Source organism: Suricata suricatta, chromosome 9, assembly GCF_006229205.1.
Source record: "Suricata suricatta isolate VVHF042 chromosome 9, meerkat_22Aug2017_6uvM2_HiC, whole genome shotgun sequence".
In the NCBI taxonomy this organism is placed as follows: Eukaryota; Metazoa; Chordata; class Mammalia; order Carnivora; family Herpestidae; genus Suricata; species Suricata suricatta.
The window spans coordinates 60,903,385-60,931,183 of NC_043708.1; the positions used below are offsets into that span (position 1 = coordinate 60,903,385).

Genomic DNA, 27,799 nt, shown 5'->3' on the forward strand with positions numbered 1-27,799 from the left:
AAAAAAATCTTAATGTTTAATTTTGAGACAGAGAGAGAGTGAGCGAGCATGTGCGAGTCAGGGAAGGGCAGAGAGAGGGAGACAGAGGATCCTAACCAGGCTCCATGCTGACAGCAGAGAGCCCAATTTGGGGCTCGAATGCACTGAACCATGAGATCACAACTTGCACAGAAGTCAGAGGCTTAGCCAACCGAGCCACCCAGGTGGCCGTGAGCTTTTTATAAAGCTAATATGTACAAATTGACTTTCAGAAAAGTTATACTATATCAGTTTACATATTTATCAATAAGGTTGATGGTGCTCAGATTGATTACCATCTTAAAAAATATCTGTTCTCACTTAGTAAAAAAAAATATTAAATTAGCAGAAGATACAAAGAAGAGAGTCTTCCTGAAAAGCAGTATGTGAAAATACCTCACATGTTTAATTTGGATTTTTATTTCTAATTGAGTAATGTTTGAATATGTGTTATTGGCCATTTGAATCTTTTTCAATGAATCTTACAGTTATGTCTTCTATTCTCCACTTGAGTTTTTAGTGTTTTCTTATTACTTTGAGATACTTATATTTATTAAAGGTACCATTTTTGACATACTTCTTGTAAATATTTTCCCATTTGATTGCCTTTTCTGTTTGTGATGTTCACTAATGCATATATTTTTAAATTTTAAAACTTGTGTTTTTTCTTTGAGAGAGAGTGTGAACCAGGGGGTGGGGCAAAGGGAGGGAGGGAGGGGGGGAGAGAGAGAGACAGAGAGAGAGAGAGAGAGAGAGAGAGAGAGAGAGAGAGAGAGAGAGAGAATGAATCTTAAGCAGGCTCCATGCCTAGCACAGAGCCTGATGCAGGGTTCAATCTCACAATTCTAAGATCATGACCTGAGCTGAAATCAAGAGTTGGATGCTTAACTGACAGAGCCATTCAGGCGACCCTTAATGTTATCAAATTTAATATAGAGAAGTCTGTTTTTACCTTTGTGACTTCTGGTGTTGTACTTGAGTTTTAGAAAGTTTTTCTCATTTTTTATACAAATATTTGGCATGTTAAAAATGAAGCATGATTTTTTTTTTTTTCAGGTCAAGGTGTGATTATGCCAACGGGTGGCTAAGGGCAAGTCAAACAAAAATTTTTTGAGCACTGGCAGTCAAGAGTGTGTGTGGAGTAGTTACTCCTCCAGGAAGTTGTCATTCTGGCGTCTGTTGACTCCTTGTGGAGACTGCTACAGGGGAAGCCTGCAGAGCCTGAGCGGACACCACTCAGGACAGAAGGTGAGTGAGGTGGATGTTGACCGATGATGGCACTGAGAACAGGTAAGGAGCGCCTTTTTTTTTTTTTTTTTTAAGAGGGAAATTTTCAGAGACCGTGTTGGGGGAAATGGTGCAGAAATGGCATTGGAAACAAAGTATGATGACCACTCCTTTGTGCTGAAGAGCTAGAAGCATGGGAGTCGTGGCCTCTATAAGAGAGAGTTTCAAGACTAATGGCCTCCAGGAGAGAAAGATTTTAATACGGGTGCGGAGGCAGAAGTAAGGCTCGTGGAAAAGATGGTGGCTGTGGCATGGCTGACTCCTACTTAGGATTCCCAAATAAAATACAGGAAACCTTATTACATTTGAATTGCAGATAAACAATGACTGTTTTTTTTTTAATATGAGCCAAACATTTCATACAAATTTCAAATTTAATTAAGAGTCCTGTATTTTTATTAGCTACATCCAGCCACTCTGTCCCTAGAAGAAGGAGGGCTCTGAGCACACAGAGGAAGGGTTTTGCATGAGAGCCGTCCTGTGATTAACAGGAGTGAAGAGTGAAGGAGTTTAGAAGATTGGTCTGAGATACATTGGTGACAGGGAAAAAGTTCTGAATGGCTGGAAGTTTCCACTGGAGTGTTAGAGAAGTAAACAATAATTGAAAATTCAAGTGAATGTTGGTATAAATATTGCCGGTCAGGTGTGGGGTCTAGCATAATCACCATTAAAAAAAATGGAAGTATAATTGATATACAGCATCCCATTAATTTCAGGTGTACATCATAGTGATTGAATATTTTTATTCATTATGAAATGACCTCACCACACAAAGTTACTACAGTATTACTGACAATATTCCCTACGCTGTATTTTTCATTCCCATGACTTATTTTAAAACTGGAAGACTGTGCCTCTGAATCTCCTTCACTTAATATCCCTTCCCTCCAACCTCTCCCTACTCTGGTAACCCAACAGTTTGTTTCTTGTATCTATGAGTCTGTTTCTGTTGTTGTTTTTTAGATTTTACAGATAAACCAAATCATATCGTAGTTGCCTTTCTCGGACTTATTTCTTTAGTAAAACCCTCTAGGTATGTCTATGCTGTTGGAAAGATTTTATACACTTTTTTATGGCTGAGGAATATTTCTGTGCGTGTGTGTATCACATTTTCTTTATTCATGTATTGGTGGACACTTAGGTTGCTTCCATATCTTGGCTATCTTAAATAATGCTGCAGTGAACATAAGGCTGCAGATCTCTCTTCAAATTGGCATTTTCATTTTCTTTAGATAAATACCTAGCTGTAGAATTGCTAGATTGTATGGTATTTCTATTTTTAGCTTTTTTGAGGAGCTCCCATACTGTTTTCCATAGTGGCTATACCAATTTACATTCCCACCAATGGTACATGAGGGTTTCCTTTTATCCACAGCTTCACCAACACTTGTTAGGTTTTATCTTTTTTTTTATAATAGCCGATCTGACAGTTATAAGGTGATATCTCATTGTGGTTTTGTTTTGCATTTCCCTGATGATGAGTGATGTTGAGCATCTTTTCATGTGCCTATTGGCCATCTGGATGTCTTCTTTGGAAAAAAGTCTATTCAAGTGTTCTGCTGATATTTTCACTGGGTTGTTTTTATAATAAGATGTGTAAGTTATTTATATATTTGGGATGCTAACCCCTTATTGGAAGTAGCCAGTTTTTATTTACGTGTGTGTGTGTGTGTGTGTGTGTGTGTGTGTGCGTGTGTGCTGGGGAAAGAGGTGAGCCTGAATTGGCGGGTCTCCATGGATGTCTTCTGAATCAGTACTTCTGCTCATTTATTATTTTTTATCATATAGGAGAAATACGAGCAGCCATAATTTGTTGATTTTATTATGGCTTTATTCTAATGTGCCTTGAAGTGGTTGTCTTTTAAAAAGTTTTCAGAAGTACTGTATTAAATCCATTATCAATAAAGAATTGAGGCTTATTTATTGGAGAATATTTTAGTAACATTATTTAGAGGAGCCAGAAATGGGATTTAACTCAATAGTTATCTATAGCCATTACTTTGCTAATGAAAATCTATTTATAATTAAGCAAATCTTCCTTCTGCTTATGATTCTGATCAGTTTCAATGACTGCCGCCCCATCCTAGAACCAAAACAAAGTCTCCTCATTCTTTGGTAGAAAGAAGTAACCCTGCTTTACTGTGAGGAAGACAGGTCCTTGTCATTATAATCTTGGTCTGCTAATAGGTGCGTAGGCATCACAATATATGTGGAGGCATCATTTCCATATCTGAACTCGACGTTGGGTCATTTGTGTATTTTCTTCAAGGCAGTGCATACTCTTCCCAAGTGGTGGGGATAAAAAAAAGCAGACATTTTTTAATGATTCCATTTACACAGTTTGCAATTATTAGACTTGCTGTAGCATTACCCTCTTTTCTTCAATTTAAAAAGATAAAAGCTATTGCTAATGGTGATGGTGAAAATGGGGTAGAAGCGGCCTTTTCTCCAACTGGGGGCAAAGCAAATTTGTATTAATTGCCACATTATTGCCCGTGTCCCTGCTTCACACGTAGCTCTCTAATGACGCACTTGATATTTTTAACGTCGACACTTCAGCGTTATATCAGATGGCTCCTGGGTCTAAATTGTATATTCCATAAAGCTAAATAATTATTTTAAAAATTGGCACCACGTATTCCTTGTTGCCTGGTAGCTGAATGCTCTGACTGCATTTGTCATAACTGTTTTGTGGTTAATCCTCTCAACTGTAGGGACTCCAGGTATTTATAGTTGCCCTTGATCTGGGTCTTCAATTATTTGGCCTTACGTGAGAATGAATCCATCTATAACAGTAGGCTGTCCTTTGTCCATTTCTCCATTTTATTATTGCATTTATTCCTCACAAATTCCATCTGCATGTCATTAATAAAGTTTTAACTTTAGTATTTTAGTATTTTTCTACACCTTGGGGAGCTGTGCCTTAGAAATGACCCTCAGGTTCAGGTCCTATACATGGAGAAAATGCCCCTGTTGTCATGCTTATTTTCATGTTTTTCTCAGAGCTCTGGCCTGCATCTTTTAGTTTCTTCCCTAATTGTTTCAGTTACAAGCAAAACCAAACACATCAAAATAAGTCTCCCTGAAATGGGAAATTATTTACATAATAACCCTTGAGATTGAGCACTTTTTCCCTCTGTTGAGAGACTCTAGAGTGTTTTCCATTCACGGCACAAATAATGTGCAGGTATTGTGCTGATTACTAATATTAATTACATATGTGGTAGAGAGTACTGCTTTTACTTACTTCTGATAAGTTTGGTATATTATTTTTTGGTGCCTAAATTGTGTTAAACTTAAGTTGTGAGCATCTAATAGACTTGACAAAATTAGCTTATATCCAAAGTGGAAACTAAAATAATCTGAAGTCAACCTAGAAAAGTCTATTTATTCTTAAAGCTCCCTCTTGGCCTTCAAAGGTTTTCTGTCGACTCCAACAACCAATATCTACAATCCTTTCTCTGAAAGTGGAATGCTTCTCTCCGACCAGGTAAAATAGCAGTGTGCATGCAAAGTAATTTAGGGGAAGGAAGAATTAGTCTTAAAGGGGAAGCAAGGGCAAAGAGGAAATTATCCTTTTACCAACAGAATTAGTTTATTTTAAAAAGAATATTCTCTGTTACACTATTTGAAGTCTAACATTTTAGTAGATGCCTGTAAGTCTGAAAACATAAAATTATCAATAAAAATCTTGCCAGCTTGACAATGATTTTCCTTTCTCCTTCTGGCTTGTTGGGGGAAGAAAGCAAGCATTTAGATACATGCAGAACATGTAAGTAATCTCAGTAAGGTGATATTCTTGGGATTTTCCATATTTATATATTTTTTCCTACATTGTATTTTCGCTACCCAAGAGCCCTGGCTGTTATTTTTTTTCCTGAAGTCTGAAGATCACCCCATGGATTAACAAATGATTGAGGATTCTCTCTTAAAAGACTCTTTAAAAAACTGTCAGAATCAGCCTGAGACAAAGATTTATTATGAACTATTTAAAGGGCTTAATATATGTATCCCCAATGAGCCCTTGGAGCAAACTAAAAAGGAAGAGTGGAATTCTCAAAGAATAGGAAAAATTCTCCAATGCCCCACTTTCTTCACACCATGATTACTGTTTACTCAAAGGATAAAATGCCTAACCTGTCACACAAAGTCTTCAGAAGCCACAGTCCTGCTGATGTACAGTAAAAACAAAACAATGAAGACCGACAGTAATGTGCTTGAGAAAGGCAGCTGTAATTTACTTTCTAACCTGTTCACTAACACACTAATGTGGCTACATCTTGTAGCGGGAGCTGATCTCTGACCCACGCAGCAATCAAACAACTACCCGAGTGTTGGCTGTCACGGAAGCTGGGACCGGCTCCTTAATTATACGTTGCTGGATAACAAACCTTCCCTTAATGAGCAACTTCTCTCCTACTCGAATTGCAGCTCACCCCTTCTGTCCTTGAAAAGGCCCATTGCAGATCGCTGCAGTTGAAATTTGCGAAGCATATTCATAAGTATTCTTCGTAACAGGTAATAAATACTACCTGAGCAGGCTGTTTGCTTTATGAGAATGCCAAGATATAATTAAAATTATAGGCTTGCGCTCCTGGGAGGCTCTAGAGAAGAATCATTCAAGACTGAAGGGAAACTTTTCAGTGAACTTAGAACCAAGCTTTTCTCTTTTCATATTAGTAATAATAGTAATTATTATTATTGTAATGACGGTCTTCTTTTCTTTGGGATTTATGTGTGGCAAGGAGATTTTTTTTTTCTGCTTAATTGATACAATGTCTGCACTAGTATTTCGTCTTCCTAGACACAGGATTTCTTTATTTTACTCTCATTATAATGTCCTCAGTTCTGCTATGATCAGCTGATAATGCCCCAACAATTAACACAGATAAATAGGAGGGTCATACAGGGAGGTTTACAGATAACCTTGAGGAGAAATTGTGCCTCTCTATGGAAAGAAGACCTTTAGCATTTAGGACAAACAGTGAGGCAATTTTAAATATAAAGATGTACTTCCATCATGCCCTAGCTTGATGCTGGTTTGGGGCTAGGCTGTCAGCAAGGCATACGGTACGGATTGGTGACTTATTGCAGAGAGGGGAAGGACTTGGAGGCCACTTTGATTTTGTTTTAATCTTCTAAGGACTTTGATTTTTCTTTTCATATGGACAGATAGATTTTCTCTGCAGAACAGCTCCGGTGCTGTTTGATGAGACGTATATATTTTTTAGGGAACTCTATTGTATTTAAGTTGCCACATACGGTGGAATACATGAACTAATCCATGAAAACCACATAGGCTGGCACACAATGGGCACTCAGTTAATGGTAGCTTTTGTGATTGCAGTTGGTGTTCCCAGTATCTTTGCAGGTTGGTCCCCAACATCTTTTTTTTTTTTCCTTTAGGATTACTGGGTGGATCAAGGAGTAGTAAGGGCTGGTAATACTCAGTAGTTCCCTGGGTCCCAGAGCAGAAGATTATAACCTGGAATCACAACAGTGGGACCGCTGGGTGGAATGACGGCCACAAACGCGGAGGGCCGCAGCATGGTGGGGGTGAAGCGCGGGGGTCTGACGTGTGTTTTGGAATTAGCAAGCCTGAGTTCTAGGTCTGGCTGAGCAACCAGACAGATAGTCTTAAGTCAGTCATGTATCTCTCCCACCATCCGTTCCCTTATCCTTATAAAGCACATGAGGTAACATGTCTTACCTAATATAAGGAGGTTCTTGGGCAAATCAGATAAATCCACATGAAGGAAAGGGTTGATTAATGTAAGTCGAATTTGAGCAGCAAACATTTGTTGAGCACTTAGGTACCTGGTACTGAAATACCATTTCAAATATGAATCTGATTAATACTGGAAAAAAACAAACAAACAACCTATAGAAATATTACTGTCTTATTCTCAAAATTCATACATTCACTAACATTTCTGGTTGTGTTACTATCATCAACATCCCTTTGGACAAAGACTTCTAGGCTGATAAATTTCAGAAATGGATAGGTATCATGAACCTGACTATAAGATGGTCAGAAAATTTTACAGTCACTGGTTTTACTAGAAAGTGCTACAGACTAAATGTGAACATGAGAAAATGCAAATGCAAAAAAGGAGAGAAGATTAAACAGGGAATAAAAATGGGGAAGAAAACTGTCGGGTAGTAAGAGAGGAACTAGAGAGGAGATTTAAAATGTAAGTACAAAGGACTAAGAGGAATACAAAAAACACACAAAGTATACAGATGAAGCAACAATACAATCACAAAACAGGAGCCTGGGAATGTTAAGAAAATAAGAGGAGAACAGAAGGACGGAAAGAATGGGAATGCCCTTCTTACAACCACGTCATAGGTTGCAGGTAGCATACTAGCTGCTGATGCTGGGCTGCATGTGCCAGTGACCCCTGTGTTCCCCAGACCTAAAACGCTGGAAGAGCATGAATCCAAATATTTTGGATATTTATTTATTTATTTAAAAAATTTTTTAAATGTTTATTTTTGAAGGGGGGGCAGAGAAAGAGAGAGGGAGACACAAAATCCAAAGAAGGCTCCAGGCTCAAGGCTCAGCACAGAGACTGATGTGGGGCTCGAACTCAGGAACTGTGAGATCATGACCTGAGCTGAAGTTGGATGTTCCACCGACTGAGCCACCCAGGTGCCCCTGGATATTTATTTTTAATAAACATAGCCATTACAAAAGTGGGTATCTCCAAATTTGCCACGTGAAGTTTTCCAATCCATATACTAGGTGATGGGCTAGGTTTCCTTAGTAGCCATTTTCTTTTGTGAGCACCAGCTTTGAGGTACGGGGAATTAGGATTGATGCCAGGTGGTTTACCTACACATTTAATATAGTTGTCACAACACTCTTTGAGATAAGCACTTTTATTTTTCCCATTTTAAGGAGGATCCATTGTCTATGACCGCATACTTTAAAACACCCACTGTTGCCTCTACATCATGGCTTTAAATCTGGATTTATTCAGTGTAATTTATTTAGACATCTTTAACTTTCTTTCATCTCTGCTGCAATATATTTCAAAGAGTCCTGGGGCATGGAAAGATACCTAAGAAATCTTGGAAAAGGACAGGAGGAACTTAGAGTGATTTTAATTTTTACTTTATTTTCCAGATTTTATGTGATATATATCTTTCCTACCAGAATATCTATCTCTGTGTACCTAGGCTTGTATGTTGAAAGGGTTGGTGCTTGTCCCCTTCACAAGTGCCCTGAAATACTCCGTTTCGGCCTGCTGTGAACAGTTGGGACCGCAGGGAAAAGCTGGTATGGACCATCAGTAACAAGAGCGTCTCACTTGATGCGAGAGGAGGAGTCACTGTGCCTTTGGAACTGAACTCTTGGACTCTATCTTTGGCACTGAGGAAACTGGCTTTTCTTTGTTAGACATGTATCTATATATCTAAATCTGTGTCTACCTATATATGTCTCTCTGCTGTGTCTCTAAGTTTATATAAATCCTACAGTGGTTTTCAAAGAGAAACAACAGTTTCCCTGGCAAACACCTAATGACATGGACTCCCTTCTGTCTGTTCTGTGCCTCATAGTGCTGTCATTTTATGAGCAGGCCCTTTCCAAAACCTTTCAAAAATTTTAGAGTCCTATTTCTGCCCTTAAATGTTTTGAGACACATTTAAGTAGAGCACAGTTTTATAAAAGAATGAATTAAAATGTAAAAATTGTGTGTGGATATAAGACATAAGAAAACATAAAGGAAGTGCTGTGCAGTGGATGGGCAAGTTTTGGAGCCCCAGAAGGATGGAGACAATGCGGACATGTAGGGAGGGCAGCTAGGAGGGGCAACGAAGAGGAAAAGCAGAAGTAGAATAGGAAGAGAAGGGTCAGAAGAAGCATGGGAAAACCCCAAAATATAAAGGGAAGCAAAATTCCATTGATATGAGGTACCTAGAATAGGAAAATTTTTAGAACAGAAAGTGCAATAGAGGTTACCAGTGGCTCAGGGGAGGGGCAGATGGGGGAGCTATTGTGTAATGGGTACTGATTTTTGTTGTAGGATGATGAAAGGGTTCTTGAGATGGAAAATGGTGTTGGCTGCACAATGTGAATGCATTTAGAGTTACTGAACTGTACCCTTAAAAATGGTCAAAATGGTCACGTATATTTTACCATAAGAAAGAGAGTAGGACTTATACTAATGAAAAATTATATGATACCAATGGGGGGGGGAAGAAAAAAATGCAAAAGTAAAGGAAAAAGAGAAAAACATTACATGGAAGAACAGAGAAAGAATGGAAGGAATAGAAAACTATGGTTTCTATCAAGGCTAAGAGGAAATAGTAGCTGAAGCATCCATTTCAGTTATTTATTTGTTCATTCGACAAATATGTGTGGGGTACTTACATATTGTGAGGCACTGGGGATACAGACATGAATTATATAGCTACTGCCCCTATTTTCAAGGAGCTTCCATCTAGTGATAGGTTACAAAGGTCAATGAGGCATTGTCTTGCCTTCAGGGAATTCATGGTCTGGACTTACCTACCTTTTTTCATAAATAAGTTTAGTGCATTTAACGAGGTGCAGCCTTGGGATGGAGGCTGGGACAGTAGCCCAAGTTAACATAAACTGGGCCTGGCACAACAAACTTATTCCAGCACAGACTTAAAGAACTAGATGGTCTAGAATGATCTCCCCATGGCTAGCAAGAAAAATGAGAGCAGAGGAAGGTAGGTGATTTGTCCAGGTTTCCCCAATTCTTTAGGAACAGAGTTGGGAGCATAACCGTTTCCTGACTTCCAGCCCAACCTTCATTTAGTTAATATAGATTAAAAAGATTGAAAAACACAAAAACAAATGCTTGATTAGTAATCAGAACAATAAAGGTGATTCACACTGTTCTATCAAGTGCCAAGGACTTACTGAAATAAAGAAAATCAGAGTGTTTAATTTCAAGGACTCAAAGGTTATTATTTTATAGGACAGCAACCAATCATATAAATACCGAGATGAAGAAGGCACAATCAGAGCCAGACTACAAACACAAGCCAGAAACTGTTCCAGGGTGACTAATGCAATAATATTGAGGAATGTCACAGGTCCCTATTATAGTCAAAGTCACTTTAACTAATTGGCTCAGGCTATAAAAACATACAATCTGGGTCAAATGACACTGCTGAACGAAGCTTCTCTGCTCAGACATTATCTTAAATCAAAGCTTCCCAATAAGAAGGCAAGAGAAAAAGACCATGTCCAGTTTTGCTGGAGATCATGAGAGCTTTCAAAACTCATTTATTTAATAGCAACCAGCTATGTGTCTATGGACAATGATGATAATAATCTTTCTTCTTTAGTATTGCTTCATACTTCAGAAGCATACCATGTTTTCAAGGGATACTATGAGATTTCATGGACTCTTAAGACATCCATTTTAAGATGGTGGATCTTTTTATGAAGCTCTAAGGAAAAAAATACTGCCGGTTATAGGATCATAAGATAACACTGATAGTGAGATGTGCCCCATAGTTAAAGGTGTTAAAATGCGGGAAAAAATAGAATCCGTGAAATAAAGCATTTTTCTTGACTCAGGAAAAGTGATAAATACCTCTCCTTCTTTTAAAAAGGGAAATAAATCAAGGACTGTACTGGTTTTGTTGAATACTTAACCAAAACTCTTCCAATCTTTTGTTTTCCTTAAAAGTGCCCAAAGTACCCATTTCCCTCTGTGTACTGTATCCTTTGGGGGAAGCAGGCTCCAGGCATGAATCATGATTTGGTAAAGCCATTGTGGGTCTAACTACCCACAACAGGTTCCAGAATTTATTTATTCAAAGAGTAGTTCTGAGTTTCTCTTAGTGCTTGTCAGTGTTCGAGGTTCTGAAGTTACTAAGGTGGGAAAAAGAAAACCCTTCCCAACAGAGCATCCAGTAGGAAGTTAAAATAACTAAGTGAACTATATAGGATGCTAGATGGTAGGAGAGGTTATGGAAAAAAAAATAAGACGGGATTAGCATAGAGACTGTAGTGGGGAGGGAATTGCTATATTAAATAGAATGGCCAGGAAAAATCTCACTGAGAAGGAGGCATCCGATTAGAGCCTTGAAGGAAGTAAGGCAGTGACCATTTGGATATCTGGTGGAAGCATGTTCCTAGAAGAAGAAATAGCTCATGCAAAGGTCCAGAGGTAGGGAGGTGCCCTGTGTGTTTAAGGAATAGCAGAGGCCAGTGTGGCCAGAGCGTAGTTCAGGAAGGAGGGTGGCGAGGATGAAGGCAGAGAGCTGATGGAACGGTGGTGTGGGCTATCAAAGAGACAGCCTTAAGGAGCTTTGGAATCGACTCTGAATATGATGACAAAGCCAAAAAGCCACCCAGGAGTTTGGGGGAGAACTGGGGCAGCATCATGCTCTTGAGTGGAATTATGAAGAAAGGACAAGAGTGCCTCCAAGAACATCTGCCCCTTCAGGGATGCAGTTCAACCCTGAGAAATTAGGGGGTCTGATGGATTTGGCTTTTGGGAGAAGTTCTGTGCCACCTTCAAAAGAGATCAACAAAACAAAACACCCGAAGACTCCTTCTCTGCCATCAGGACCTTGCTGGGAGGATGTGGCTGTTGCTAAGTGAGAAGCAAGGCTGAGGAGACCAGGGCAGAAAGAAGGACAGAACCCGGCTTTTGATGACCTTGTTGGGCCACTTAATTAACCCATTTCCATGTTGTCCTTCCTTTGGATGTGCTATTACGTGGGATTACAGATTCCTTTTAAGTCCATCGAGTTGCTTCTAGATTGAAAAAAATCTTCCCTGGAAGATGAATGATGAACCCAGCAAAGAATTCAGAGCTTTGAGACTGTGGCTTGATTTTCCTGACAAAGAAGATCTCCAGCGAAAGAGAGAGAAGGGTGATCATTTTTCAGGAAGGCTTGGCTCTGGGAAGGTTGGGAGGGGTAGAAGGCAATGATGGTAGCTGACGTTGCACAACACAGATAATCTGCCTCCTGTTGGTGAGGTGAGTGGGACACACAGTATAAAAAAATGTATGCTTTTTGTTTTGTTTTAATGTTAGAATCAGAATGAATCCACTCATTCCCCAATAAAGCACCTAGCGTTCAAAGCCTACCCTTGGTTCCCTTCACCTCCAACCTCTCCGCCTCCTTTGACACATGGCCTGCGCTATCCTGTACGGGAATGGACCAGTTTTCTCAGGGTCTAGTGTTTATCGTAAATTCAACCAAAGTGATGTTCCACAGCCTGGTGCAGGCCATTCACGTGTCACAGCCCCACTTTCATAGGTAATCCTTGACGTCGCTTAGCACTGTGTACGGTATGTCCTGGGATCTGCTGGTAGGAGCTTGACATCTACTAGGTTATCAGAGGCAGTGGTGATTTAAAAAGCTGTGATTAAGTGATTAAGGCAGGGATTTTGTCTTAAGATCCTTGTCTCGGACGTCTTTGCGCAGGAAGTTGTGCATCTGCTCAGTGCAGGAGCTGGCTTTGTGGAAAGCCGTTGCCTTTGTCCTACGTGAAACATTTGGCTTCTCTTATGAACCCATGTTATGAAGACTGCTTGTGTCTTAGGGCTTTCACGGGTAGCTAGGAGTGTTCCTAGGAGCTGCCACTAGAATGCACGTGTGCTATTACAGAGTACGTGTCTGTCACATCTGAAGCTGTTGTGCTCTCGGTCATTTGCTGGATGTGTGGTTAGTTTTTACCTGTGCCAGCTCACACTGGGACAGGAGACAGAGACAGTCTCTTAAAGGCAGAGACTGGCAGCAAAACTTCCAGCCCCTTCCCATCACCGCCTGTCTTCTGATTGGTGTTTTTACAGGTCCCAGCGATGGGAATTTTCCGAACAAAGTGAAGTACTTGGAGTGCTTATTTGCATGTCAATTTCCAGAATGCTTCTCCAACTTTTCACCATGCCATAGTGATGCTTTTGTATCTCTTTTGCCTGGGAACAAATGGAGAGGAAGGGCCCGAAGTGGGTCAGCACAGGGTCCTGGCACTTCCTTTGGGCTGAGTCTTTGCCCAGCAGGGTGCAAGCCAGGCTGTTACTCCTCCCGGGCCCCTCAGATCCCCTCAGTAGCCGTGCAGAGCTGGGAGGTCTGCTCTCTTTATTGGGGTTTGAAGCGAGCAGGCACCTGACCATGGGAACGTTCCCGCCCTGGGTCCCAGGCGTCCTAGTGCAAGTGACACCGGTGGCAGTCGGATGATCTCTATTTGCTGTGTTCCAACCATCTTTCCCTTTAACCCGTCACTTGCCTGTCTGCATCTCTAGCTGGGAATAATACATATGGCAGGTAGGTGGCAGGAGAAAAGGAGAAATCCTTTTCCTTTGGGACAGTAGCCAGGTCCTGTCATTATAGTAAATCAACTGTAAGTATCTTGCAGCACTATCATAAAACGGGCGAAGGAAAACTTTTTTTTTTTTCTCCATCAAAAGACTCTTTGAAGTTATTTTCTCTGGCTGAATCTCATAGAAGAGGGTACAGGAAACAACATTCCTTATATGTCGATTTGACCCAGTCCCCCTGTCATGCAGGGATGTTCCCTACATTACAGTCTCAAAAGCATTGTCCGGTCACGTTGTAAAAGGTCCCAACTTCTGCTGTTTCCCCTGGGATGCACGTATCAGAAATTTTAACAGACAGCGTTCACCTGCTACTTCGGCTATTGCTACCAGGGCGCTGCAAAAGAAGCAAGTTGCAGGCTGAATCCCAAACAGCTTTTTTGCTGTCACCTGACACTCTGTATATTAAAACAATATTATTAAAATCACATTAATTTTATCTTAGTAAATTTTTAATGTGCCGTTATAAGGTAATCAGGGAAGTTTTATTATCCAGTACGTGCACGTATGTATTATAGCAAGAAATCCTTGCTTGGTGAAGGAATAATAATAATAGAGAGGGGTTTCCGTCATGATGGTGGGTGAGTCTGAACTGTTCTTGCTTCCAGCAGAACTTTTAAGCAGATATTTCAAAAGTTCTGTGGGAGAAGGTTGGGTTATGAACTAAGAACCTTGGCACTTCAAATACATTTCTAGATGTTGGAGTATCTGGCCACCCAGTGATCTAAATTACATATTTATAATGTGTATATAGAAAAGGGGATTTTTTTTTTTAGAAAACATGTTCAACTTTTTGCAGCTTATCGCCAGGACTCTAAAGCACTTCCAGTTGTCTTCTATCACTTGTATTATGGAAGCGCAGAATAAATAAGAGTTAGTAGTAGAGGGAGCCCCTCAGAATTTCCTGGAGAGAGTCAATAGTGCACCAGCCTGACGCCATTCCTCACACTTGGGGATTCTTTTTTCTTGCTCTAGGGGTTCCTTGTTTGAACATTTTTCCCTATCACTGGTACTTCATACAGAGGGGTCAGGAGTAAGGTGCCCCAAGTGAGGCTTTCCATTTGTCCAGCACAGGAGTGAAGGACTTGTTGGAGAAGAATGCTATCTTAGGCTTGATTTAAATGAAATTTGATGATTATTTTGGTGATTTCCGCACCCATGCTTTCCTGAGGCTCTAGTAAGCCTGGTGAATAAGAAGCGATGTAACTGACAAATTATATCCTATTAACTCAGATTAACAAAAGTAAGACCTCAAGCCTAACCGGGCTTCCTCGAGTTGTCCCTCCCCGTTCACAAACGTCCTGGGTCCAGAACTTCCTACCACTTTGGCTTTACCCTAGATCTGAAATGTGGACATTTCTGATGTCTCTGTATCCTGACTTATTTTTTAATTACCTATGGGAATTGGTGTTCTGCTAGGGAATTTGGCTTTTGCCACCAAAGCCTGCAAGTTGTTAAATCAACTCTCATTGTGTTAGTAACTTCCTATCACATTAGCAGAGATTAAATTTGCTAATGTAATATGAAAATCACTAACATAAGATGAGTGCAAATAGAAATCAAAGTCTCCACAGACCTCCTAAAGGTAATGTTGAATGTGTAAACACATCTCTCCAGTGGTTTGCTCTTGCTAACAAGTGGGAGTGTCAGACTTGCCACTTTCATTTACCTTAAATGCTTTCCTGGATGGGCTGGAGTGCATAGGGGTGTGGCTGGGTGGGGTGAGGGTGAGAGGGGGGGGTGTGTGTGTGTGTGTGTGTGTGTGTGTGTGTGTGTGCGCGCGCGCACACACACACACACACGTACGCGCATGCGCAGGAGGCGAGAGAGGGCTCTGATAAATATCAACCGTTCCACACGCCCACAGGATTACTTAGATCCTGAAGAAGGGCACGCCTTTCTGCTTCTTTGTATTTGGTGAATTGGAAAGAAAATGGGTTTGTGTGGCTAAAACAGCCAAGCTGGAGTTCTAGCTCTTTTGTTCATGAACGAGTGGTGAACCTTTCTGGGCTTCGGTTTTCTCATCTATGCAGTGATGGTGTGTGGGCTCCCACAGCAGGGCTCTTGTGAGAATCAAATGAAATAATGGACGTGAAAGCACACCTTAAAGTTCTCTGCTAGTGTTACAATATCAGCCCCTCTTAACTTCTGCCATTACTCCATGGCACCATCCAACTCAGCCATGAGAAGCAACCTAAACTCTCCAGAGTTATTTTTTCAGGGGGTGGGCTCTGTTCTCCATGGCTGGGAATGGCAGCATGGGGGCGGGAAGTAGCGGAGTATGAATTCACTTCCTGGCATCCTGAGATATTATTCATTAGGCTTTGGGGTGGGACAGCATTTTCTTTAAATTTGAAATAGCTAGAATTTATCTTATAAGAAGCTGATTAACTTCCTATTCATGAGCAACCACCTTTCTCCAGGGGACAATGACTGACTTAGACACACAGGGTATGCTTTGGTGTGATCTATAGAAATAAAGCAGCTATTTTTGTGAACAGAAAAGAGCTTTTAGTCATGTGCCAAAGGCAGGCAGAAAAAAATGGAATACAAAAGCCACTTGGGTGTTTTGGAGAACTGTCTACTAATTCAATCAATAGATATATGGGGGGAACACGTTCACTTGGAATTTTCAATCAGTAACAGCTGACTCCTCAGTCTTCCTAGAAATGAGGCCAATTTTATTGTCCTTATTTTACAACTAGAGGAAAATAAAACACTGAGGAGCTGAGGTCTACCAGTCGCAGATACTAAACAACAACCAACCCCTAGTTTCAGTCAAGCCCCCAAAAGAACCATACTCAGGGCACCCTCACCCCATATGCCAAACCGGGGGGAAGCCTATTTGCGGATCCCAGCTTCTCCTCTCCCCCTTCTGAGGTGGATTTCTGTCTGCTTTAGCTGAAGTTTTGCTTGCTGGGATATTTTTAATTTTCCTGTTTTTTTTTCCCCCCGCCCATGTATCTGTGTTTTCTAGATTCTCTCAGACTCTTCCTTGACTCAAATACCCTTAAATAATTCTTTTTCATCAAGTTTTGCCAACTTGCTTTTCATCTTCCTCTTCCAGGTTGTTATTAAGCCTGAAGAAAGCTGGTATCAGCGTCCTCCCCTGGGCTCTCCACAATTAACCTCCTTCTATGGAAAGAAATGGCCTTTTATTCCTACTCATTGCTTTCCATCTCTTAACTAGTTTTTAAGATGTAACAGAATTTTAACACTCGCCCATGGTTACCACTTTGGCTTAATACCCTTGCAAGAATTAGGATCTTTTTTTCATTTTTTCTTGTAGTCCTTTGAAAGTCAGAATGCATCAAACCCACACTTCTCTTTTTTATCCATCATTTTGGGGACTCCTTCCAAGGACTCCCTTGCTTCTAAGCCTTCTCTAATTTGCTATGATTCCACTATTGCACTGGTTCTTTCCAGAATGCCACCTTGCTCACTGAGAGGTGAGCTTTGAGCTCACTGTCCCAAGGCTGGGAGGCCTGTGTGCCATGGGGGCGCAATGGCTGCCGTCGCTGTGATCACGGGGGAGATGGTGGTGGTCGTGGTCAGCTGCTTTGTTTTGGCCAATCCAGGACTTGCCAAGCAAGGGCCACCAGTCCCTGGTGAAATGGAATGTAGTTTTGACTGTAGATTTCTTTGATGCGCTCATCTCTGGGACACAGCTTCACCTTTGCCACCAAAAGCACACTATGCCTCCACGTCCCCTGGGTGACAGATTCACTCATCATGCTCTGCACCACACACACAGGGCCGAGCAATAACTCAGCAGTGCTCTATGTGTCCCAGAGCTGTTCCCAACACCCTGACCCAAGGCTGCCTTTCCTCCAGGCCTCCTTCTCTTGCAGGACTCATAGAAAGGCTGATAATTTGCCTTGATGTCTTTGTTCTTTGAATTTATTCTTCTTTCTCCTGCCCTCCATCTCGCCTGCTGAAGTTTATGTTCCTTTCTATTAGCTTCACTTGGGTGGGAGTTCTCTCTTTTAAAGCCTACTTTTCCACCCCACTGCATCCCTGCGATTTGAACCACACACGTTTTTCTTTCTTGCCTTATCACTGCCTTTTTTGTTGTTGTTCTGGGACAGGCGCAGAGTCTTGCTCTAATCAGGTATTCCTCAGCCGCCTTCATGCCGAGTCTGTGGGTTTTAATTTGCTAACGTTCCCCTTCAGGCAGTTTCCAACATCCAGCTCCTAGGTCTTGCGTAGAGCTGAGTACACTGTTGGCACTCAACAAATATTAAATAATCATCCTCCTCCTTTTGAAAAAAAAAAAAAAAAAGAAAGCAGCTGCTCTTGAATCCTGCTTGTCAAAATAGAACTATTTGTGTTCAAGTCCTCACTCCACCACGTCCAACCTAATTATGCTGAGGTCAGTTTTGCTTTGCGGCTCAATAGCACATACTGTCTCAATCGGAATCAACTCCTCTGCTCCTTAGAAATAAATATATTCTGCCTTATTAATCATCTTGGCTGAGGAGCAAGAGACTGATTTGAGTACCCACAATTTGCTAGACTGTACCAAATGGGTAAAATAAATGTTATCTCCTCCCCAAGCTTACACTGTTTGGACAGGAGGATTGAGGATAAATGATATTTTCTTTTAATGGGTGGTATTATTTAAATGGAGCTATTTTATTGCTGTTCCTAAAACCATTTTCTTAATGACAGCCTTTTCTTATAGTAACTAACAGGCTTCCATATATCCTTTTTTGTCCCAGGCAAGTTCTTCCTTCCTTCCAGATCTTTCTGCCGGGCTTAAGATGGGCTGAGCAGTAGGAGGAGGGGAGAAGACTCCGGAGCCAGCCCTAGCTTTACCATTTGCTACCTGTGTAAACTTGGGTGAATTCCTTGACTTCTCTGAGCCCTGAGTTCATCATCTGGACATGATATTAAGACTAGCACTCAGTCCTAGGGTTATTGTGACGCTCAGACACTTGATAGAGCGCTTTGAAAAATGCTCGATGCGTAGTAAGTGCTCAGTAAACGTTAGTCATTATTGTTTAAATTATATATTTAAAGCCATCTACCAAGTTCTTTTTTATTCTCCTTACTTGTGCTCAGAGGCCTTAGCATCCCCTTTATGGGACATTTTTACCTTCTTGGATTACAGGATGCAGCAAGATCAGTGGGGAGGGCACAGGGTTTGTTACCAAGTAGGCCTGGGGTTAACTTGCAGGGGTTGGACCCAGTAATTGTTCTGATTTTGTTTCCTTAGTTGTGAAAGTGGGGTTCACACTGCCTTGCATGGTGACGGTGAAGACCAATCTTAGGCATGCAGCGAGCAGCCCATAAACGATAGTTCTATCCTATCTTCCCGAGACCACATTTCTCGGCCGAGGATGGAATCTCTGGGCCCCTGATCACACACAGCCACCCTGTACTAGCCCCGGATTTTGATATAAAGAAGGAAATAAAAAAAACGTAGCTGTCTGAGAGGACTGAGTGACGGAGGAAAAGCTCTTACGTATTGAAGACCTTCCCGACCACAATGCTCATGTCATCCCAGGGTCTGTCATACTTGAGTGAAGAGGGTTGTGCGGCCGCAGGGCCTCCCTTAGCAGCTCCGTGTGAACAGGGGTTGGGGATTTCGGCTAACAACACATTACTGTATCCTCAGAGAATGCATTTTTCATTGGTCATTCACTTCATTTTTCATTTGCTATGTTTCATTACGGTATTAAACTGTGTGATAAATGAAAGGTAGAGGAACTTGACAGATGATTTGATTTCCGCCCTTGTCAGATTATTTGGCTTAGTTTCCTTATGAAAATGGAAGGCAGGCCCTGTAAAATTGTTCCTGTGGATTTGTTTTTCAGCATGTTTCCCGCCACTGCCATATCTAATCTATCTATTTACCTATGATTCAGTTACTGATCTGTATCCCTCTGGAGCCTGGATACATATTGACAAAGTTTCCTATTTGCTACAGTGGGTGGTAGCTAAGGAACATTCCACATGAGCTCCCAACGCTTTCCCTACATAGCTTCTCCACATCCTGTATTATTAAAGAGCTTTCAATTATAGCATACCCACAAAAGACACAGACTTTGCAACAAAAGGAAGTCTGTCCATTCTTCTGTTTAAATACAGTGGCAGATTTTGCCTCCCCTCTTGGTAATGCAGAAAGGATAAATACAATATTGAGCCTGTTCTGCCGTTTCTCGGCTGCCAAAGCCAGTGTTAGCAACATAGCTATTCACTTGAACACCCGCAAAACTTTATTGAAAACTTATTATTGTGTGTGCTTCTGGGGAGCGTTGGAGAAGAACCTCTGAACTCTGTAGATGCTATTAGCTTCATAAGTAATCACGCTGCCCAGGGAAGAAGACAAAGTTGCAAAGAGAGAGAGAAAGAAGACATTCAACCTTTGTTTCTCCTCCTGGTAGGCAAACAAAAAACAACAACAAAAAAACAGGTTCCAAGATAGATCATATGTTTATCTGTCTTGTTGCAGCTTTCAGCAACACTGATGTGATATGACAAAAACAGTCTCTAAGTAGCAGCTTCACTTAGACAACACACAAATAAAATAAGGGCGTCTCCTAGTTCAGACAGCTTTAAAGAAAATGGAAGAGCTGCAGTCAATCTGTAAGCCTAAACATGGAGTTAATTTTGAGTTGCTAAAGCAGACAAGAGATGCAGACATGGTTTAGGAGCCACCTGCCTTGAAGCGCACCCACATTTTCAAGCGTGCATGCACAGTAACGCCGCTCCTCTTCCCTTCTTCCTTCTACACAAAGCTTGTAAGTAATCTCAGGCTTTTATAAAAGCCTTTCCTTCTAAACTCCCCGTTAAGCAGCATTCAAAAATGCATGCTCAAAGTGTCAGTTGTTAGCCTTGGTTCACGTCAGGCCCTTCCCCCTGGCCGGTTAATGTGAGCAGTTACTCTGCTCTTGACCTATTAAAACTTTGTTTGCTATTATACTTGCTGGCAAGCTAGTCATGTGGAAAGGTGTTGAGGAAATGAGCCGGTGTGTTTCCCGGGTGATATACACACTTTATCAAGCTGATCCCTGCCATGTTATGTAAACTATACCAACTAGCATTCATTTTAAACAAAGAGATAAACAGATCTAATATGCTTCAGGGCATCATGCTTTATGCATAAACTCCTTTTTATTTTTATATTGGAGGTGTTTTTGTTTTTTATATAACCCATTGTAGTGGAAAAGTAAATATCTTCACCACACACCATGGATGCACCTCCAGTTTCCAGGTTCTGAGAGTGTTCTCGGTTAATGCTCTATTGGCTTTTTAAATTCACACTTAACAATTAATTTTAACTAAGATAGTATTAATAGTTGTAATGAGAGCAACTCAAAAGTTATGTGAAGTTATCTACAGAGATAAAAATTATATGTATGCATATTATAATTTTTACATACATTAGCCATCTAATTTGTCACTTTAATAAATTGGTTGTCGCAAATCTCCACCCCTTGTTTTTCCAGAGTCCCCTAGACTTTACAGAACATGTATGTGCAAGGTAATGGGCCATAATATGGGTTTTATTTTGTGCTTTTCTACAGGGTTTTCTTTCATCCCCACTGATCCTTTGAAGTGGCATTATTATATCAATGTTACAGATAAAGATATTGAGGTTTAGAAAATAAAATAACGTGTCCAAGGTTACCCAACTCTGAGATAACATTTAAAGTCAGGTGTGTCTGACTTTATCAAAGTCTTGTCTTTGATACAGAGTGGTGGAGGAGAACATAGTTTGTGGGGTCAGAGCACTGGGTTCAAAGCTTGACCCTATTGCTTATTGGTGTGAAACCCTGGGATAAGTTACCTAACTTTTCTGACTTGTCTTTTTACTCTCTTGTAAAATAGAGTTAATAGTAGTTACTACCTCACTGAATTTGGTGAGAATTAAATGGAATCATAAATGCACTCTGGCTAGCACATAGGAAGTTCTCATTGGCCATTTGCTATTGTCGTTAATTTTATTACCATGTACTATTACCTCCCATGCATGATAGTTGTGGGTGTTTAATCATTATAATTTTTCCTTTAAAAATTTTTTTTTAATGTTTATTATTTATTTTTGAGAGACAGAGAGAGACAGTGTGAGCAGGGGAGGGTCAGAGAGAGAGGGAGACACAGACTCTGAAGCAGGCTCCAGGCTCTGAGCTAGCTGTCAGCACAGAACCCGACGCTGGGCTTGAACCCACGAACCGTGAGATCATGACTTGAGCCGAAGCCGGACGCTTAACGGACTGAGCCACCCAGGAGCCCTAATGTTTATTTTTGAGAGAGACGGAGAGAGGGAGGGAGGAGGGAGGGCACGATCGGGAGAGGGGCAGAGAGAGAGGGAGACACAGAATCTGAAGCAGGCTCCAGGTTCTGAGCTGTCAGCATAGAGCTTTATGTGGGGCTCGAATTTAGGAACCACGAGATGATGACCTGAGCTGAAGTTGGATGCCCAACCAACTGAACTACCAGGCACTCCCCATTATAATTTTTTTCAACCTAGAAAGTTCCCTGATTCTGGAAGAACTAAAGCTAGGAAAATTTTTTAATGACCCAATTATTCATTAAAACATCTTTTGGCCACAGGTTTTTTTTTTTTTTTTTTTTTTTTTTTTTTGTAAATTCTACATTAAATAGCACAGGAATTCTTTTGCTCCAACCCTAAACTTTCCTCCTCCTATCTACTGTAACTTCCAAAGAAAATAAGTTGCCTCAGGAAGGCATTTATATTTCATTACATACTATGTTTAATTGAAAGTCCTAATTCAGTCAGGAGGAAGTTCGCTATACATGAGGCCATATAATGTGACTTCCAGTTTAAGTTGAAATGTTTGGGTTGATATTTTGTACACAGAATTGCCAACCTATGGCCTGTTTTCTGCAAAAGAGGACAAAGTATATCACCTCGCACCCATAGCTTCTGCGATCCTGATCCGCGAGAGTTCTAACACGATTAGTACGCCTCCTGACACGGGCTGGATTCTTACTCCCTGCTCATAAGAGGACGAGGTCTCTATGTCCCTGCCCTACCACATGCCCTTCCTCACCTTCCACCCACATCCAGGATGGGAGTTTGCAAATGGCAAGTTACTTTTAAAAAAGATACAAATCCCGGTGGACCACGAGCCAACCCTCTGAATGTGAGGGTTCTCCCAGGTCGTATACAGCGTAGTCAGGCTGACCCCCAAGAACCACCCAGATCCCTGGATTCAGAGTTGTCACTTTCCTCACATGGACACAGCTTCTGTTTTTCAGTTTTCTTATTTGATAAGTAAGAGCTATTAACCTCCCAAAGTATTGCTATTTGTGGTGTATTTATAGAATAATTTGTTAGGATTATTTGCATCTGCACTGAAATTGTTTTTGAGCTCTTTCCAACTGGAGAGATCCATCAAAAGGGCTGAAAATGAGTGAAAATGACAGGAGTAGGTTCCAAATGCTACAGAAAGCCACTCTCCCACCAAATGCAGTTTTGGCTGAATTCCTTCCTTCTTTATATAGCCAAGATAATTCTGCCCAAGGGACAGGGATAACTATCCGTACTGGGTAGGACCAGTAACCAGATGACCAATACCATGTGCATGTTGGAAGAGAATTTGAAAGAGCATGACAATTAATGTGGAATAGAGGACATCCTCTCTAGAGAGCTACTTCTGAAAGGAACTGAAAATGCACCTTTTAAGCACTCTTCCAGAATGTTCTCCAGTGTTGATTTCTGCATCCCCCTGTAGAAGGCTGAACATTTTGATAATCTGCTTTTTTCCTACAACACCGTAATTTCATCTTGCTTCTTTTACACAGCTGTTTCCAATTTCCTTCTCTTAGAAGGCGTTAAGATCCTCGAGGCCACATCCCATTTATTTTTCACCTTTATATCTTTCAGAAAATCTTGTAGAGATCTTTGCATATAGTGTTTGGGTTGAAAAAAACAGATCATTAACTTTGATCACACATTGTACCTCATGGTTACAGAGTGACTTAGCAGGAGGATTGTAGGTACTCAGATGCTTAAGTGAATGAATGAATGAATGAATGAATGAATGAATGAACGAACGAACGAATGAACAGATCATTAAGGAGTTGCTTCTTCACCCTCTTTGTAGGAATTAAGGAGACCAAAGGCAGCTGGTAGTGGGACTGAGTCTATATGCCCTGTGAACTGTAACTCCTATGACCTATACCTTGTTCTCTAGGAAAAATTAAAGGAATTTAGTGACGTAAATGAAAAGCCAGATATAAAAAGTGATGAAAGACTCTACTGTGTGTTTGGAATCATGGACTACTTTGAAAATCTGAGGAAACGGTTTCCCAGGCACAGGGTATTTTTGTCCATACACCCAGTTTTATGTACAGTGTTCCCCTTGACATGGGTTGACCAAACAGATCTCCAGGTTGGCGAACTTTGCTTTAGTAAGGACAGCCTTTTAAGTTCAGGTTTCCATGATGAGACCAGTGGTCAGACAAAAAATTATTTCTCCTTTTTGTTATTTTTTATTGGTGCAATGGAAATAATATACCCCTAACCTCACAGGATTGTTTTGAAAGTCAATATGAGCAAACATAGTCCTATATTTTAAAAAACACTTGGTAAGCTATAAAATACAATATTCATTAAAGGTGTGACAATGGTGATGCTTCTTTGCACTGGGTCAGGGTAGGTATTTGAACCTTTGAGTCAGCCACTTCTATTCGCTTTTTCTCTGCCCTTTGTTTCACTGCCTCCCTTGTATTCTTTGTTTAGATGGGTGCCTCCCCTACTAGTTTCTCAGCTCCAATAAGGCCAGAAGTGTGATTTTGTTCATCTCTTTGTCTTTTCTTCCTCCAGATCCTAGTATAGTGCCTTCTATGTAATTGGCGATTAAATAATATTTAGAAATACATTGTGGATAGTTCTTAAGTCTCCCACATTGGTTTAAGTATGTGGTGGGATCAATTGCAGGGAGTTTCGAATATCTTAGGTGGATTGGTCTGACGGCCCCCGTTTGGACAAAATACCGTATTCAGAAGCACACTTGCTTCATAAGTCCTGGATACAATCACCATCTAGAGAAGGGGTGATTTATTAAGTAGCTAAAACATTCTCAGAGCTATACGATAAGCTTTTCAGCCTTTTCCTCCACTTGTGAGCAACTAAAAATCAAAGAACTAATAAAATCCAATCACCCAGAACTTCTTCCTGTAGACAGACTGAATTATAACTTTTTAATTTAGGCAGGTAAAGAATTATTACAGTAGGACTCTAGGGCAGGAATGTGTTAATAAAATCATCCTCTCTGCCTTTTCATTTAAAATAATCCCTTGAGCTGATTAAATGAAATATCACTTGTTTAATAACTGACAGAACATTATTTTTAAGCACAAATGTTTTGCATATCTTCGCTTCCCATTTTTAATTCCAGGCACAGAAGGGTGGAGGCACTGACATCACACAGAGGGAGTCGAGCTCTGCGCTCGGATGCAGTCTGCCCTGTCATCGTGGCATCTATAATTTAGTGTGAAGCAGCGAGGTAGACAGAGCATTATCATTAGAAACCATTCTGAACAGGGATATAAAACACAGTCGCAATAACACTTGTCAGAAAGGTGACTCCAGTCAGAACTCATATCCACGAGTTTCAAGATAAATGCTGACATGGCAGCCATCCTACAAAGACTATTATTGCTTTAAAAAAAAATACGCCAAACCCCCAAACAAAGCAAACCCATGAACCTTCCCCAGAGTGAACAAGTTAGTGCGAAGTTTGCATCTGGGGTGGCATAAACTTTCCGTGATTTACAGCAAGCATATCCCTTCTCCACTTGGATAAGGTATTTTATGATGCCACAGAGGAAGGATCCAATAGCATTTTGGGTTTAATGATGTTAAGCTATTTGGAATTCTTTCCCCCCTGTTATTTGGAATATATGAGCTGTGCCCCTAAAACAGGTCATTAGCTGTGCTGTGGCGGGTTCATCGCCTCGCCCACAGGACTGCTCAGCTGGTGCTTGCATTTTGCCTGTCTTCCACATTTAGAAAAATCTCTTGGACTTGGTACGAGGCTATGATTTAATAACCCTGTTCTGCTGACTTCATAAGCTGTGAAACCTCAGAGAAAAATCCCAAATCTGAATTACAGTTCTAATTACTCCAGCTCAGGCAAAGGGCTTCAACATCGAATGTTCTGTTCGTTCCCGTTTCACACGGAGCACTATTTGTTGCCAGAGGTCACAGGGTTGGGTCCTGATTCGCTGTCTTCTCCACCCGTGCAGCTGCTTCCTGGTGCTCTTTCTGTCCGCAAGACCAGAGGAGCTAACTGCTTGGCAATTCAGCACAAATAACTTTTTCTGAGGTCCTAGGACTAATTTTGAGAGTGCACTTTGGTTTCGCAAAAAAGGACATATTATAAATGCGAATGTGCCATTTAGCAGGGTTGTTTTCCTTACGTAAGGATTCACTGGGATAGAAAAGTATCAGTTAAGAAAGTTATTTCCCTTTTACTTGACTGTCGTCAATTTTATCTTAAAATAAGTTAAGGACCATCTCCACTTTTTAGTGGTTCTTGTCTAACAATTAAAACCTCAACACAGAAGTTAAAGCAGGCATACGGTTAAAAAAAAAATAAGTTCAAGCATACGGAGGTTATACAGTGAAAGCAAACTTTCCTTCCAACTGTGCTTCCAAATTTCTTAGAGCCCCTCCCAGAGTTTGTGATGTGTCTCCAGTTTCTTACATATCCCTGCAGAGCTTTTCCATGTTTGTCACTACCTGTGTCTACAGTTACTCTCCTGGTGCACAAATGACAACAGCCTATATATGTTCTCCTCTTGCCATGTTCTGGCTTCATAGTGTGGAACCTGTTCCATACTCAAATATATGTATCTGTTCAACATTTTTTTTAATGGCAGCACAGTATTCTAGTCGTTGGGTGTATCTTCATTTCTGTAGCCAAGTCCCCGCTAATGATAGATCAGTTCTATACATTTTTACAGTAACAAAAACTTACAATGGATATTCCTAGAAATGTTTTTTCTCTAAAGAATTATTTTAAGTCGGTAGCTCTAGAACATCTAAATTGCTTTTGTGAATTCTGTCTGAGGAAGGGAATTAAGGTTTTACAGCTAATATTTAGGGTAGAGGACCACTAATTCAGAATGACCTGAAAGCAAGATGAAGGTGGACACTTATGATAATGAGAAAATATTTTTTTAAAGTCTAAAAATGTGATTTATCTCCTTTGGGGAATAAAATTCTTTTACAGCGTAAGATATTCCCATAGTTTTCTGTGAATACCTTCTGACTGTTGGAGAGGCAGCAGCCTTTAATGAGATCTAACTCTTGAAGCAAGGAAGCTTTGATGGATGAAATCACCAAGAAATTACTTCCTCCTCCCAAGGAGCAGAGAAATGGCCCAATTTCATGGCAACATCACATATATTTTATATACATTTAAAAATATATAAGAACATTCTTTCCTTTCATAATCAAAAAGACGAATAAAAACATCGAATATTTACGTATCTTCTGAAAATTCTGGCGGTCACCCCTGTTATGCATCTTGGCACTCAGAGCTCTTTCTATCCTGGGATTGTACCTGAGTGACGACGTGTGTAACTTGTCACCTACCGTCTCAGTGGCCTGCCAGAGCCCCAGCTCCTCCAGGGCTTTGCAGATAGTCGGGATGTGTGAGTTGCAAAATGAGTCTCTATTCACTCAATGTACAGTAGAAAGAAGACATTTGTCTCAAGTGTTAAGTATAGGGAATTCTTCCAGAATGGAAGGTCACATAGTCATTTACCGTAATTGTACCCATTTGAGAGAAAGACACACTGAGGAGTAAAACCTAACTCCCTTGCCTATGCTACGTTAAAGAACCATACAGTTCTTTAACAAGTTTGGCAATCTCTCATCAAAATGTCACCACTGTTTGTAGATCCACATATTAAATGAGCATATTATGGAGGAAAGAAAAGAATTCTTTGTTTTTGATAAACACGGGTATGTGATTGAAGTGGTTGTTCATAAAAACTTAGTGGATAAGTTACACCTTTAAGACCTACTTCTGCACAATCATGTTGGGTATCAGTGTACTGTACTTCTGTCACCACTTGAGAAGACTAAGGTTCAGTCTGATCTGGCTAGTTTTGGAAAACAGGTGAGTTGCTTATTAAAAATTAAACTTTTAACACATTGCCCTCAACTTCTCCCCGTTCCTCATAAT

General features: G+C 40.7%; 1 protein-coding gene and 1 long non-coding RNA gene across 5 annotated transcripts in view; one reads left to right on the plus strand and one right to left on the minus strand.

Annotated features, from left to right (window-relative positions):
* The window catches only part of NPAS3 (neuronal PAS domain protein 3), an 836,879-nt gene that overhangs the window by 73,440 nt on the left and 735,640 nt on the right, over positions 1-27,799 (minus strand). The gene's annotated exons all lie outside the window — the stretch shown is intronic.
* The window catches only part of LOC115301926, a 108,716-nt gene that overhangs the window by 1,398 nt on the left and 79,519 nt on the right, over positions 1-27,799 (plus strand). For both annotated transcript variants that reach the window (XR_003913359.1, XR_003913358.1), the window contains exon 2: positions 1,075-1,266. This is a non-coding gene — a long non-coding RNA (uncharacterized LOC115301926). The remainder of the gene's footprint in view (positions 1-1,074; positions 1,267-27,799) is intronic.